The 14,821-nt window shown below is 39.7% G+C and overlaps 1 protein-coding gene across 27 annotated transcripts in view; it reads left to right on the top strand.

Moving 5' to 3' along the window:
• The window catches only part of CSGALNACT2 (chondroitin sulfate N-acetylgalactosaminyltransferase 2), a 268,548-nt gene that overhangs the window by 100,838 nt on the left and 152,889 nt on the right, over nucleotides 1-14,821 (top strand). For all 27 annotated transcript variants that reach the window (XR_010832668.1, XR_010832659.1, XR_010832661.1 and 24 more), the window contains one exon: nucleotides 4,580-4,668. The gene's annotated coding sequence lies outside the window, so the exon portion shown is untranslated. The remainder of the gene's footprint in view (nucleotides 1-4,579; nucleotides 4,669-14,821) is intronic.

The raw sequence follows: 14,821 nt of genomic DNA, 5'->3' as shown, positions 1-14,821 counted from the left end.
TTTATGCCGCTGACGGTGGTGTTAATGGACTCCTGAACGCACTGGGCAGCACACAGCGCAGCCCCCGTACCGTCCCACTGGAGACAGCTTGCTAATAGGGCAACCAGACACTGATCACTGTGGCTCCATTAGGATTTTCCAGCTGATTGTGCATCCTGCTTATGGTCATTCCCTGCGGAGGAAACTTTCTCTGGCCCCATTTAAGAACGCCCTCTGTGACAGAGCAAATAGCTTTAACCTAGTTGAGACGTGTCACTCTGACTGCTCCCTCCTAGCCACCAGGCATGTTATCTTGTCAAGGAGGGAAATTAGATTGCTTTGACGTGATCTGTTCTTGACAAGTTCGTGTGGGCTATTTCTCATGGCTTTTTGTGCTCTAGGAGCTTACAGATTGACTGATTTTCTTCCTGGGTCTGCCTGAGCATTACAATTAGCGTCCTTGTATTTAACACAGCGAGTCCTACCCATTTCCACCTCCTAAAATACTGCATTTGTCTTTCTCCAGTATTTGAGTGTCTCCCCGTCTATGCTCCGCGATGCTTACAGAACAGAACTTTACGGAGTTGGCACAAATGGAAAACTAATTACATGTCTATTCTCATGAGCTTCTCATCTGAATACTGCAGCTATTAGAGGATTAATTAGCTTGAACAAACATCAGATGTTTACAGCTAACGGATGTTTCAGCTTTACGTCATGCACAATACTATTATGCTAAACTTGGTGTGATTTTTGCACACAAACTTCAGCGACAACAAATCCTTGGTACAGTACAGCAAGTTTGCAGGGAAACTTCTGCTATTTTTACACCAACACACTAACTGCCCTGCTCCAAATAGACACTTGAGCCCTTTCAACAGCTCCTGAGAGAAGCACGCCTGCAATCCACCTTAGCAACAGTTGCTCAAATATGTCTGCTTATCTTGAACAAAAAGGGTTAACAGCCAAAACTGATGCTGATCCATTTGTATTCCTCCAACCTAAAGAAGCAGAAAAAATAGAGCAAACCAGGGGTGTAACTGAAGTGTCAAAATCCAGGGGGATCCCCATTTTCCATAGTTGCATTGTGTAGCAAAGCATTTGTTGCTGTATTTGACATCTTTTTGCAGATCTTTACAAAATATGTGTGTAGCCATTTAAAATTTCCTTGATGTCAAAGAGATTATTCATGAGCTTAGCATTAAGCATACTTCCAAGAAGTCACACGACTGCAAGTATTGCTTCCAGCAAATCTGTTATGTTTCTTCTGAGCATTATCACAAGTTCAACTGATGGCATTTGAGAAAGCAAACCCCTCTGAGTCTCTTTGCTACCCACTCATGGTTTCCTGTTTCTCGGGCTGGTACGCCCTCTTCTTGCTTGCCGTTACGCTCACCCACAGTCTTTAACCCTCAAAATCTCAGTGTCCATCTATCTCAGGGCTACAAGTTATGATAAAAAAGACACTTTGGCTGCATTAGTTCTAGTAAAACCATTAAGATAAGGTATTCTCTGGATGTAAACTGCTTGGGTTATGTTTGCAGAAAGAATTCATCTGTGTCATTTAGTGTCAACTCTATTTTAGAACTGAATTTGTAGAGGGTAGCCATCAGCTATCTTCCTAGCACCTTACAAGCCAGCTGTGAAAAACCCTGTCCTGAATACAGACAAGTACAATTTATCATTCAGAAGGTGTATTTTTAAGGAGTCCCTGTCAGCCAAGGAGACATGGTCTCTTGTTTCCAGAGGGGAAGCAGTTTATGTTGAATATTGAGGCATAACAACAGAGCATCTGATTCAGAAAAATTAGCAAATTATTCTAATCTTTCATCTCTTGGGTTTAGATTTGATATCAAGGGAAACTTCGTCAGATGTCTCATGAACGGATCCTGTTAATAGTTACAAATTTAGCAGGATTGTTGTGCACTAAATAAAGTTCATGTAAATGCCATCAGCCTATGCTAAACGGGGTAATCCTTGGCCTGTTTGTGTGATTTAAACACAGACAATCTCTGTTCTTTTGTAAGTGTTTTTCTGTTCACGGATAATGACCAGAGGCATTAACAACAGACGTGTGATGACTTGTTTGCAGAGGTTTTATAACATCATTCCCAAATCCAGTGAGCAGAGGAAGCTTTCTAGGGTACTAATTCATTTTTAGTGTTAACAGGAAAAAATGAATAGTTAATTGGAGTACTCTGAAAATAATGATGAGCTTGCTAGGAAGCAAAAATACCACTGTACGTTATTCCCCAGAACATTTATGGATGGGTCCTTCACCATACGTGCAAGGCAAGGTAGGGGAGCCTGTGGAAGCTGGCAGAACTACTACATAAAATACTGTGCATAAAGAGAGGTATTTTGTGCTTGGTGTTGCAAATAAGCTTTTGTCTTTCAGAGATTACAAATTCCCAGTCTAACCTTTTGGAGCATTACTTCAGTTCACACTTAATCAATTCTAAGTATAACTTTCCATATGTTCAGATCTAGATTTACTTCTTTGTGTTATAAAGATTTTTGTAATTATACAGTTAAATGTCTCTCCTTTTTTGTTAGCTTAGAAAAGAAGCATTATTTGTTTGGAGATAGTTGCAATCTAATTTGACTGCATTTATTTCAATGTTCTTCTCCATGGAAATTGCCATTATATTTTATTTCAGAAAAGTTTATTTGACAGTTTGGAATTTTTAGCTTGCTAAATCAGCTGTAAACCTTAATCTCTCTGTGCTGTAGTAATGATGATCTTTAAAGGTAAAAGCAATTAGCTCATAAACAGATTTTTAATTTCTTTTTCAATTAACTCTTAGATTTGGCTCACGGCGATTTTTATTTATTTTTTTTTTATTTTTTACGAAGCCATAATAATATTTTTCTTGGTCACCTTTGGCAATTTTGATGCTTTTGAATTGTAAATAATGTGCTGAGGAAATCAAAAAGAAGTCGTCAGTGGTGAAATTGTTCATACTTCAGAAAGCAGGAGGCGGCGTCAATATGTTAATTCTCTCACTTAGATCCCCATTCACAAACGCATCTTAAGCATTGCCATCCATTGGGTTTATAACTATACGGTTCTGAACTGGGACACCAGGCTTATCTGAACTAGTATGAAGGTGGCCAGTTTATCTTAACAGATGGTAAGGGTACTGTGACAGCTTAGTGCTCTGGGATCTGAGTTAGAAAGGACTTTGAACAAGAGCACTGTTAAAGTACTGTGATTGGCCTGTTGAGCAAAACGTGCAAGATTTCAGTTCTTTGTGCTTCTTTAATACTCTATTATAGGTTGTGGTGGAATAATAATTCCAAATAACTCTGCTGCGAACTATAAAGTAGTGCCTCCATGCCAATAGCACCAGCTAATATTGTCTTGCTCCCGGCCTTTTCCATTCAAGCAGAGGCTGACTGGCCCCTTGAATACAGAAGACTGATTGTTAGATAGGTTGGTGTAATAGACTTGCTAGTTCTGTGAGAATTGTATGGATATCAATTTGTGTCTATATGTACATATATATACATATGTAATTGCATTATTTAATTAAAAGAAAAACTCTGTATAGTGCTTGCAATAATCTCATTTAGATTACTTAATTGTACGTCAGTGGTTTTGCATGTGAGATGCTGGTGGTGATTAGGATGGGGGAGGGGAAGAGTGGATGCAATAGCTACTGAAAAGTTTGTATTCACAGAGTCACTTGGAAATATAACTTGAGATGAGCATACCACCAGTTGTGCAAATATCTATCAGTAAGTTAGTTCTCTAGGACCGTGCACAGCCCGAGCACTAGAAATAACCGGCAGCCTGTGGCTGGCTTGCTCTTTGCCAGCAGCCCCGTGTCTGTGCTTCGGGAGGAGAGGCTGCAGACCTCGCTGTCAGTCCCAGCAAGCTCAGCGGTGCTGCAGGCTGGGGAGAATACAGAGGCACAGAGCAGGGCAGGATAAGAGGTGCCTCTGAAGCTGATCTTATTTGCCTTTTGAGGACTGTCATGCTGTGGGGCTGTAGTGGTCTCTGACTGTAAGGTTTCTGCCACGTAGATATGACGTTGAATACATGAAACCATTTTTCTCTGCTAGACATATCAATGCAAAGGATCAAGCAATGATTTTCCAAATGGTACAGAGAAAACCATCTGGATCCAGAATTCAAGCTGGAGCTTACTGTATTTCTGTTAAAGGAATGCTAATTTTCTTATTATTCCTGCGTCTGCCTTTGGTGGGTGTTTACGGAGTGGCGCTTGTTTGCTGCTGTTTCCCTGGTCTTCCAACCCAAAGCCCATATCCTGTGCCTTTAGCAAATGGACTAATATAGAGACTCAGTCACTTTGCTTTGCTCTTCTGTGTATTTCATTAGGAAAGCTTAAAAACAAACAAAACAAACAAAACAACCCACAAACCAACGCATACTTTTAGCTTGCAATTTATCAAGAACAAGTGCTCTTTTTGCTGTGAGAGCATTCTGGTTCTGTAAAATGTATTGCTACTGTACCTATTTTGATGTTTTGTAACAAGTAACAAATGGTAGATGTTGCTAAAGATTCTTTGAGCTGCTCTTGATAGCTGTCCCAAGGAATAAAATGAGGGAAAGCAACCTGCTTTGTTTTTACAGTTCCTGTTCTGGGAAATGTCAAAAGAGAAACCCTTGCTGCTGAGTTGCCTTCACACCTGACAGGCCTCCGGTTAGAGCTGCTTCACAAGGTAAGTGCGCTTCCCACTCTTCTCCTGCGCCTGGGGCTGCGGGGTGGACAGGAGGAGGAAGGAGGGATCGCCCTGTGCTCCGCCTGCCAGGAGGAAGGGTGAACCCCCGGGGCACAGCTTGCAGCAGTTACAACTCAGATGCCTGACCTGGGATTTCTGCATGATTTTTCAGATCTATTCAGTGTTCATTGTCGTCACCCAACGTTGCAAGAAAGTTGTCTGACTTCTGATCGTTTGGTTAGCTTCCTACAGACTTAGTATGTTGACATGGATGGGTGAAAACTGTGATCTGTGCTGGGAACTGATGTGGAAAGAAGGGACAAAATACACGGCAGGAAAGTATTGGGATTTAGTGATGTATCTCAAATGCCCGCTTGCCTGAGAGTTTGGTACAGTCCCTGTGTGTGTACATCTTGATGTGACTTTTGGTGCAGTAAGACTGTAGTCTGGAAATGTAGGCAAAGAATACTGATATTTCCAGTCCTATCCTAATGTTCCATTCAGTTCTTAATCCTCAACATTTTTGTCTAGATGCTCCCAGTTATACCAGTGCATTTCACGGATATGCACAATAATTCTAGGGGATTATTGATTTGCTTTTCCAGCTCCCTTTCTCACTCGTTAACTGTTTTTGCAAAGATATTTTACTTGGAAACTCATGAAAGTAAAATATCCGACTTCGCTGTTACTGAAGTCTGATTTTTGGCTGCCTAGTAGAGTTGGCTGTAGTATGAAGCATATTTTTCCTTCAGCTCAGACTGATGAATTAGATATTATAGCTTAGTAAATTAAAAGAGGCTAAGAAATGCAGTTTGATGCAAACTAATGCAACTATTTTCAAATACAAAAATTGTCTGGCTGCCATTTTGCACTAAAACAGAAGAAAATATTAGATTGTTTATCAGTGAGGCAGTTTTACTTTCTGGGTTGGAAAGCCTATTTGCTGTCTGACATTGATTTCTACGTGCCTTTTCTATCTGAGGAGACTGGGTTTGAGGAGTAATGGGTCCAGTCACCCGTGGGTGCAGAGGTGTCCCTGTCATCACGGGCAGGAGGAGACCTTTGCTCATAGTCTTGGCAGAGAGGCCACGGAGTAACGCTGCATAGACCCAGGATATCCCCTGCCAGCTTAGAGGTGATCCTTTCAGGGCAGTGGGAGGGCAGCATGTGTAAGGGAAACGTGCCCTCGGGATGCCTGTGCTGCGTCTGTCATCCAGGTAAACAGGCTGCTTTACTCCCAGGAGCCATCAGTTTGTCGTTCTCTATGTATATTAAAACTCATCTTGAAATACAACCAAAAATATTCTTATCAGCTCTGGAAAATTCCACAGGTGTAAAAGAGCGAGAAGTGTAAGAAAATTTGATATGTTCTGCTCTTATTAAAAGATGTCATAGAACCACTTCTGATAATTTTATGTAATGCCTTTACAAATGAAAATTTGTAGCTAATGCAAAATAAACTCTGACAAGGAACCTCATAGTAATTTTTGGTGTTCCTTGCTCCACAAAGGCATTCCATAAGCTCATCTAAAAGGATTTTGTACAGAGCTGATAAGAATGTATTCTGTACATGGTCTCCTACTGAAAACAACATTATACTTAGGTTTTATTAATTAAGAATTTCCCATAAGCAACAGTATGTGTGGTTTTAATATTGAGCCCTGTGAGGGGAGCCATAAAACTAGTTGCACGATGACAGTGTGGATAGTTTAACCCCCTTTTGTCTGGAGCTTCTGGAGCCAGCGTAGCTGGATGATACTTCCAATTATTATAAATGGTTTGCGATTTGAAGGAGCTGTGTTTTGCCAAGTTGTGTGAGTATGTAGTGAAAACATAATATGCTAGTTCAACCGAGCGCTGCTCTGTGTATAATTTTAGCCTGGCAAATCATTATATTGTGCTAAAAGCTTGCTACAACCTTACTGTTGTAAAGCATTAACAGTGTCTTTAGGCCTCCACCTCTATTAAGTCAAATCCATTATAAATGCATCTCTAATGACATGTGTTTTGCTGTGGACTAGGAAATGCTTTCTCCCCACCAAGCATTTCACTTTGACATGGAGGGCAGTCCACAGTAAATACAAGTTATTTGAATCAGTACAACGTGGGAGATGCTCAAAAATCTGTAACAGAGTCTTGCCTGTTACTCCCAACACCAGTGCTTTGCCTGGAAACCTTACGGATTCATTCACTAAACTCAGAACCATCTGGCAGTGATAAAGCGTAGCACATACCCTGCAACTTGCACACAAAGCAGTAATTGGAAATGAGAGATAATGCGGAAGTCATAAATCTCAAAAGCATCACCATCAGCTGAACATCTACATAAAATTACTGACTGCATCTGTGTTTCAGCTTTCTGTTGTTTTCTGTCATATAATTTGTTCTTTTGAAAATAAATGAAAAATGGAAAGGTATAAAATAGGTGTTAAACCTAATACTGTGTGTGTAAATACATAAAATATGAATGAAAACAGGTGCTCACAGAAACTTTCTCTCTGCAGAGTGATCTATTTAAAAATAGCTGCAGCAGAGTACAATAACGCATGGAGCTTGATGCTTCACTTGTGATAACTTGCATGGACAAGAGAACCACTCGTGACACGTGTTGCTGTAATTCCTAGTGTCAGGGCGTATTGGAAAACGGCTTCAACCAGCCACAGGAGGCAGCACATCGACAGCGAGCTGCTGAAGGTCACGCACCGCTCCTGGTAATGGGTACTCTCAGGTAGATCCAACGGTAGCTATTCCTGTAGCACTTGCTCCTCTCAGAGCTTCACTAAATCATTGCAAAAATGTATTCCTGCAAAATATGGGATGCCATCCATTCATTCATTGGCAAAGGAAAAGGTCTATTTCAGGGAGGCATGAGAGCCACTGATTGCCAATTTACCAGCACCACTTGGGGGACCTGCGTAGGAAATGAGGACCGGTTCAAAATGTTGAGATATTTTAAAGTAGCAAAGGTGCAAGAAGTTCATTTGGAAGCTGAAGCAGGAAAAATGGGTTAGCAGCCAGGAGCAAGCGCTCTGCTTTTCCAGTTGCCCAAATTCTTACAGAAGCTGGACAGGAAGTCATTGAGGATCATAGAAATACCGGGCAACTCTTTGGCTGAAGCGACTGCCTCATGGCACAAAAACATTGTGGCTATAGGCAATGTGTTAATTATAATGGGATTGGGTTGTTCTGGCTCTGAAATGCAGCATAGCATGAGGCAGTCCTAGGAAACACACTTGCTGGGAAACCAGCAATTTAAATGCAGCCTGTTTGGCATCTGCTGTTATTTCTATACTTTGAGATAATCAGGAATTTAGAAGAAGGCTAAATTTTCCTGCAAGCCAGATTAACCTAATAAACTAGCTCCTCTTTGGTTTAAAATCTTTAGCTGATTGGTTTTGTTCAAGGTAAGGAGTAAAATTTAAGCCATACAAAAAAGGAAAATATGTTAGCCATAGTTGGTACTTGGCTGTCTTATTTCTGAAATACTTTAAATTATGTAGATTATTTAGTCATCAGAAGAAAGCAAACCAACCAAAAACCACATTAAGGTCTCCATGTTACGGCAAAGTTTCATTAGGACTTGAGCCTCATTACTCTCTTCCTAATAACCTCAGCTAAAGCTGTACTTTAGGTGCTATAATTTATTCTTGAAAATGATATTTTTTTTCCTGTATCTAAAAATAGAATAATAGAAAGGAAGGCTCCTTTCTCCCCAGGAGATTACCTACTTTAACACCATACACTGAGGAAGATCAGATTTGTCTGCAAATTTCCTGGTGGATATTTTTGGAACTATTTTCAAATATTAAGAAAGCACTGTACTAAGAAATGTTGTTGAACATTTTCATTTAACTTGGGGCTGGTGTTTTTTTTGGCTATTGTCAGTTGTTGTTGTTTTTTTTTGCAAGGAGCCTCTTCTTATTGCTCACTCCTCTTTCCCCTTTATAATGTCCAGTGGTGAGTTCATTTCTGTATTGTGCAAAGCTTGCACTCTGTTGTCAGACCAAGACTTCATGAACACCTGCCCTGATCAAGTGATTCAGTAAGAACAAGTCAACAGTTTCACAATATTTAACCTCAGTGCTTCTTGCTGCAAATTCTTTGTAACCTCCTTTTTCCTCCCTTTCCTAACCCCCAGTGTACACGGCCATTGAGAACAATTAACGTTGTCGATTGCGTGGAAATTTTTTACTTATTGGTAAATTAGAATTGGTGTTCTTTAAACAAAACAATCCAGCTGCATTTCCCAAAACAACGTTTCATTTCTGCTTGCCTGTTCTGGGCACTGCATGTTGTCTCTGTCCTTTCTGATGGGGAGAACTCCAGTTGAGCCTAGTCTCCCATTTGAACATAATAAAAAGAAAGGCATAATTACCTCTCCTATCTTGCGTACAGCATATAATATTCCTTTTATTACCTCCCAGAATGGCTTTTTTTTGTTTTTGTGCAGTGTTACATAACTGACTCAACTGTGATTCATATTAGCACTGATATTTTTCAGCAGTGCTGCTGTGTAGGCTGACAACTCTGCAAGTCTTAGTTCTCCTCCACATTTTAAAAATGGATGCTACATTCTGTCCTTTAATCCAATTAATCAAATTTACTTTGTGCTCTCCACATCCCAAGTGCGCAGATCTCAGTAACTTCTTTGTCCAGTCCTTTGAGAACTGTAGGATAAATAACTTCAAGTCTTCCTGACTTCAGTCTTATCTATGTCTTCTGGATAGACTCTGAGACACATTTTTTTCTGTGTTAGTTTTGCTCTTGACCCCTTGTTAAGTTGACCACAGTAAACCTTTTTCAGCACTTGTGTAGTGATTGCTTTAGTTTTTTAAAGAAGCCATCAGCTTTATGACTGCCCAGCAGTAATAATCCCCTTAACAGAAACAGTGTTTGTTAAAGCAGCCCCCAGGGCACAAACATCCCTCATAACGCTGTATTCCGCAAAGTTATTTTTGGAGAGGCCTTTTCAAGCTCTGTGTTATTGCTCTAGACAGTGCCAGTTACTGGTGCTATGGGCATATTTATTTATTATTCATTTTTAACCACAGGGTTTTGGACAAGTTTTAAGAAAATTGCTCTGTGGGTCTTCAGCCCCAGTGATTTGTTAAGCAATTTATGGCTTGTGATGGGAACGTTTGGAGGCTTTTAAAAATATTAATTTCACAGAAATGTCACACCAATTTCATGTGAATGTTTTGCCTCATCTGCAGGAAATCTTTTCCTCCTTAGATAACCTTGAAAAAGCGTGCACATCCTAATATTTGTGTGGAGTTATCAGTGTTCTTTCCAGAGCTTTGAAACCCTATACCTGCCAGCATTTTCTTTCTTTTGGAAAACTCAGACATTAAAGGTGCATCTAGGGGTATCTGCCAGTCTTCCAAGAGAGACTACTTGTAAGTAGTAACATGGACATGGTTAGTTTTAATCTGAATTGTAAAATAAATATGACTTTTTGTTGCTATTCATGTTAGAGGTATATGTGGGTATGAGGTCAGCTGAGCTGCTTTGAAGAGCCAGATGTGGCTGAGGAGTGGCGTTTTTCACATGCAAGGCACTTGCTTGTGGGCCCCGTATCGAAATGACTAAGTCTTGTTGCCGTAAAGTATGTTGCTGATTGCCTCAACACTGTTTGAAAGGTTAGGAGTTTGTTCCATAGATCGCTGGAACTGGTAGCTTTATCATAAAATTAGATTATGTAGATCTGGAAGCTGAGTTGTTATCCCTTACAAAGATGATCCATTTAAGCTCACACGCATTCCTTTAACAAAATACCTCATGTGTATTGCAGTTTGTGCTGGAGTGTCTGGCTTACTGCTGTCCTTGGGAAATTGTGATAGCAAAAGTACCAAGCAGGTACACAATTGCTGCTTCACTGGAATTGCAGAAAAAGGGCAAATAGGTTTTAAGAATTCTTGCTTGGAGGCTTATTATCTATTGCTAATGTGAGTGTACTCCATTAGCAGCCACTTGACTAATTTTTCTGCTTAACTTGCTATGAAAATTGGTCCTAATATGTTTAATCTTGCTTTCTTTCTCTTGAAATACCTGGTTGCCCAAATGTTATATGGCGTAGTGTATCAGCAAGTGACGTTGTGTTATACTGCTTGTTTGAAAAATATCCTTTAGTGTCTGTCTACATTAGTAAAGCATAATTTATCTTGATTAGGGTACTAGTATTTCCTGCTCAAGGGATAAAACCTCTTGGATCATTGTACACCAGAGAAATCTCTATCTTTTCACAATGTCAGCTATGTAAACATGTCTCCTCTGAGCTCCCAGTATCTAAATATTTTTGAAGCAGTTCTGTGATTGCAATAAACAAAGAAAAGAAATATGTAAATTGTGCTGACAGAAAGACAATTCCAGGACCAGACCGAGGCCACCAAAAAATTGTTCTGCTCCGAGGGACTCAATTTCTATCCTCACTATTTATTTTAAATGCTCTTGTGTCTCACATTGCAGCTAGCTTTGCTGCCCTGGCTCTTCTGAATTAGTGTCTCAGTAGTGGTGCGTGCTGGAGAAATATGCATCCCAGTGTGTCAAGTCATCCATAAGAGAAAAGCCTGACTTTGTAAAGAAGGCCTCCCAGATGAGAGAAAGCCTGGTCTGGGAAAGCAGGTGACTCATGTTGCTGTCCTAGGTTCAGGACCTGTAGGGCAGAACTAAACTGTTGTAGCGTGCGCCAGGCAAAGGGAAGCCCATGCTCCCTGAATTCAAGTAGCCACGTCAGCTGAATGGCCTGGTGACCATCCAGTATCAAAATAAAACTGGTTGATCTAGTGCCTGTGTTAAAAAGGAATTCCTAGCTCGTTAAAAAAAAAAAAAAAAAAAAACAACAGACTAAGTTTGTGGAGATATTCTGCCCAAATATTTCCTCACTGAGAAACTGAGCATTGGATAAAACAAAATAAGTCACAATTTTTCTTTTTCTTTTTTTTTTCCCTGATATTATTGGTTTGAACAATTTGACTTTCTTTGCTTCAGCAATGAATGAATGCGTAAATAAGTTATTTTTACGGCTCTTTTGATGTGTTAGAAAAGTTAAGGTATGTCTCATATTGTCTCTTAGAGAAAAGTGGGAAAAGCGTCAAAAGAGGGAGTTCTGCATCCTTCAAAGGGATTTTTACCTCTTTTTTTCTGTTTAGAAAGCTTTTCCCTATCCTTTTTCTTTTTACAAAGTCATTCAACAAATTTTATAATAAAACACTGAACAAGAAGATGTGCTGAGTAAGTGTGGCTGTACACTTCTGAGGTAGCAGTTGCATCCCTCCTAGTCTCTCAATACCACATTTGATGTTTTGGTCATGAGGTGTTTTTCTGTAAAAAGGTTGGGGTATTTTTTCAGTTTTCTCTGTTTCTTTAAGCTGGGAGTAACTTGTCAGTTTTGATTTTTTTTTTTTTTGATTTTTTTTTCCCCAGAGGGAACAGTTTTCTATTAAAAATGCTCAAACCATTTGATTAAAATATTTAGCAAAAGAAGGAATTACAAAGTACTTAACCTAATGCCTTCAGAAGCATATGTAATGTGCTGTTTTCTTTCTTTTCTTAATTCTTGCTGGATTGGAAGGACTATGAAAAATACACAAGCATGACAAAACCTTTTAGAATGGAAGAGGAGAGGATAAAAGTTACTCAAAACTTATGGGGAAATTCAAGGATATTTTGTATGATTGTCCTCCAAGGCCAATGTGGTCTTCTTAATTTCAACACAGTAAGAAAAAGAAGAGCTTTGAAGCAGATGTCTGAGGCAGGACAGTTTAAGACAGAATGTTAAGATTTATTGGGTCACGCAGGTTCAAACTGATTTCAGTGTCCCTGATTCTTCAAAGGGTCTGTAAATAGTTAGGGATGAAGCAGTTGAACAGGATAGCATCAATTAAAAAAAAAAAAAAAAGCTTTTTATTTGTGGAATGTTTTAGTTGATGCTACCATTGTAACAGAAACAGCCTTAAGAGATTTTCTATGATGAATCTCAAAGTTGCAGTGCAGAGTTTGATGCAAAGAAAGAAACATCGTGCCCCCTCCCAGAGCAGGCTGCAGTAAAGACTTGGGGAAGCACTTGGGTACTGAAGTGATGGCTATGGAGGGGCAGCTCTGTCTTAAAGCAGCTTTTGGTTAGTATGCAATTTGTCATTGACTCTTACAACAGTATGTGGCAGTTTACACCAAACAGAGAGACTGAACCAAAGTGCTAATTGACGACTGGTTCACCGAGTGCTGGCGGTTGTGTACGCAGTGAGCAAGGTATGGTTACACTGTTAGAGGACTGGTTCATAACACCCCAGAGCATGAAGTCAAGGCTGTACAGACCTGTTTAATCACAAACTTTCCTAGCTTTGGAATACTTTACTTCTACATGCAATGATTAATCAAATCATTCTGCAGCCTTAATAACCTTCTCCTTAGCACACTGTCTTTTGATTACTATTTTATATTCCATCTCTTCATCCAAAACATGAAAAGGTATATGTTCTATTTTGCTTAATAATAACTTACTCCAGATTTCCCAATGAAATTAAATGAGCAAGAAAGAGTAGTCAGGGAACCATGACTAAAATTATACAAAAATTATTATAGAAGATCTTGAAGTATTTGTATATATTCTTGATTCAGGTGTATATTTGCATGTGCAAGTGATCAAGAGAGTAAATCCTCATTAGTATGTATTATTTCAGTCATTGTAATTAGTCATCTGTCTTCTCCCTCTCTCTTCAGCCCCTTCCCCCAACAACTTTTGATTGCTATGGAATGAGAGATGTCACTGAACCATATGTAATGTGGGAAGCCATCAATGCAAATTCCTCACATTTTTCAGGGGAGGAGATTTTTCGGCATGCACCGTCAGTTTACACAGTGTCTTTATCTTTCAAAATGCTACGGTTTGTTTAATGGTTTATGTTGTTTGGAATTGCCTGCTGAAAAATAAATGCACGGTACCAGTCCTTACTGATGCAGTGTTACTCTTCCAACAACTTAACATAGAGGCTACTAATATTAAGTTGTTCCCTGTACAAAATGTGCTATGGAAGGATATCCTCTGAACAGCCTGAAAACTGATGGCTGTAGCTGTCATGCAAAAGCACTGTAAATTCAATGCAAGACTTTAGGCTTATTTTCTTAAGCTTCTGATACCTGGGAATATGTATTAATAGGTTGGAATTTCTGTATTGACTGCTAACAGGAAATGGTTTCTCACAGTTACATGTAGGCAGGAGTAAAGGGACTCTTAGCTGCCTGTATGATGTTCTGGAAAGGCAGTTTCTTCTGGGGAGAGGTAACACTTGGTTCCTTCTGTGGGCTGTGATGTGCCACAGGGTTATCTATCTGATTTATCTGCTAGGGATTTATTTCTTGCTGAGCCTCAACTTTTACAAAGGATCAGAACCAGTTGTATCTGAAGGGGAAAAGAGAGAGTGTTGATGGTGTAAAAGGCATCTTGTGTGGAGGAAAACTGTGAGGATTCTTGGAGCACGGGAGGCCTACACCCCAGTTTGCAGGGAGAGAAGCCAGGGCAGTTGTCACTTCTCCAAGGCTGTTTCTGCTCCTTTCACACAGAGCCTCCTTCATCAACTTGCTGTTAAGGTTTCCTCCTCCTTCCTCCTCCTTTTCCATCTAGATTTCTGTCTATACAGAAAATTCTGGGAGATGCTCTCAGTTAAGATTTCTGTTTTTATTGAATTCTGAGACTGCTTTTGTGTTATGGAAGAATGAGATGAAGTTATATTGCAGTTCTTCTGTATCTCTGTGTTCTCTGAGGAAGCAAACGCATGTATGAGAGCACGTGGATGCAGAAGAAGTCTGAGACTTTGTTCACTGGCTACTGCTCTCTGTCTGTTGAGGACCATGTCTATTGCTGACAATGAAGTTGAGTTGCTGTTATCCTGCTGAAGTGAAACATGAAGAGGAAAGCAGCAGATCGATGCTGCTTTCTGGTCTTACCAAAGAAAATAATTTTAGCCTAGAAAAGAAAGTTAAATTCCTTTGATCGGTGCCATATGCTTGAGTTTATAATAGGCCTTTGTGTTCCTTCTTCGCTGGATCAGATTGAAAGTGGGATAATTATCAGTGAGGGGTAGAAATAAAATAATCAGTTTGCTGTGTCAAAATATCTTCATTTTTATGTCAGTCACGCTGTCTTTCTGATACAGTG

The sequence above is a fragment of the Anser cygnoides genome, chromosome 7 (assembly GCF_040182565.1).
Source record: "Anser cygnoides isolate HZ-2024a breed goose chromosome 7, Taihu_goose_T2T_genome, whole genome shotgun sequence".
Classification (NCBI taxonomy): domain Eukaryota; kingdom Metazoa; phylum Chordata; class Aves; order Anseriformes; family Anatidae; genus Anser; species Anser cygnoides.
The sequence above is the reverse complement of the archived record's forward strand: the minus strand, read 5'-3'. Positions and strand labels throughout refer to the sequence as shown.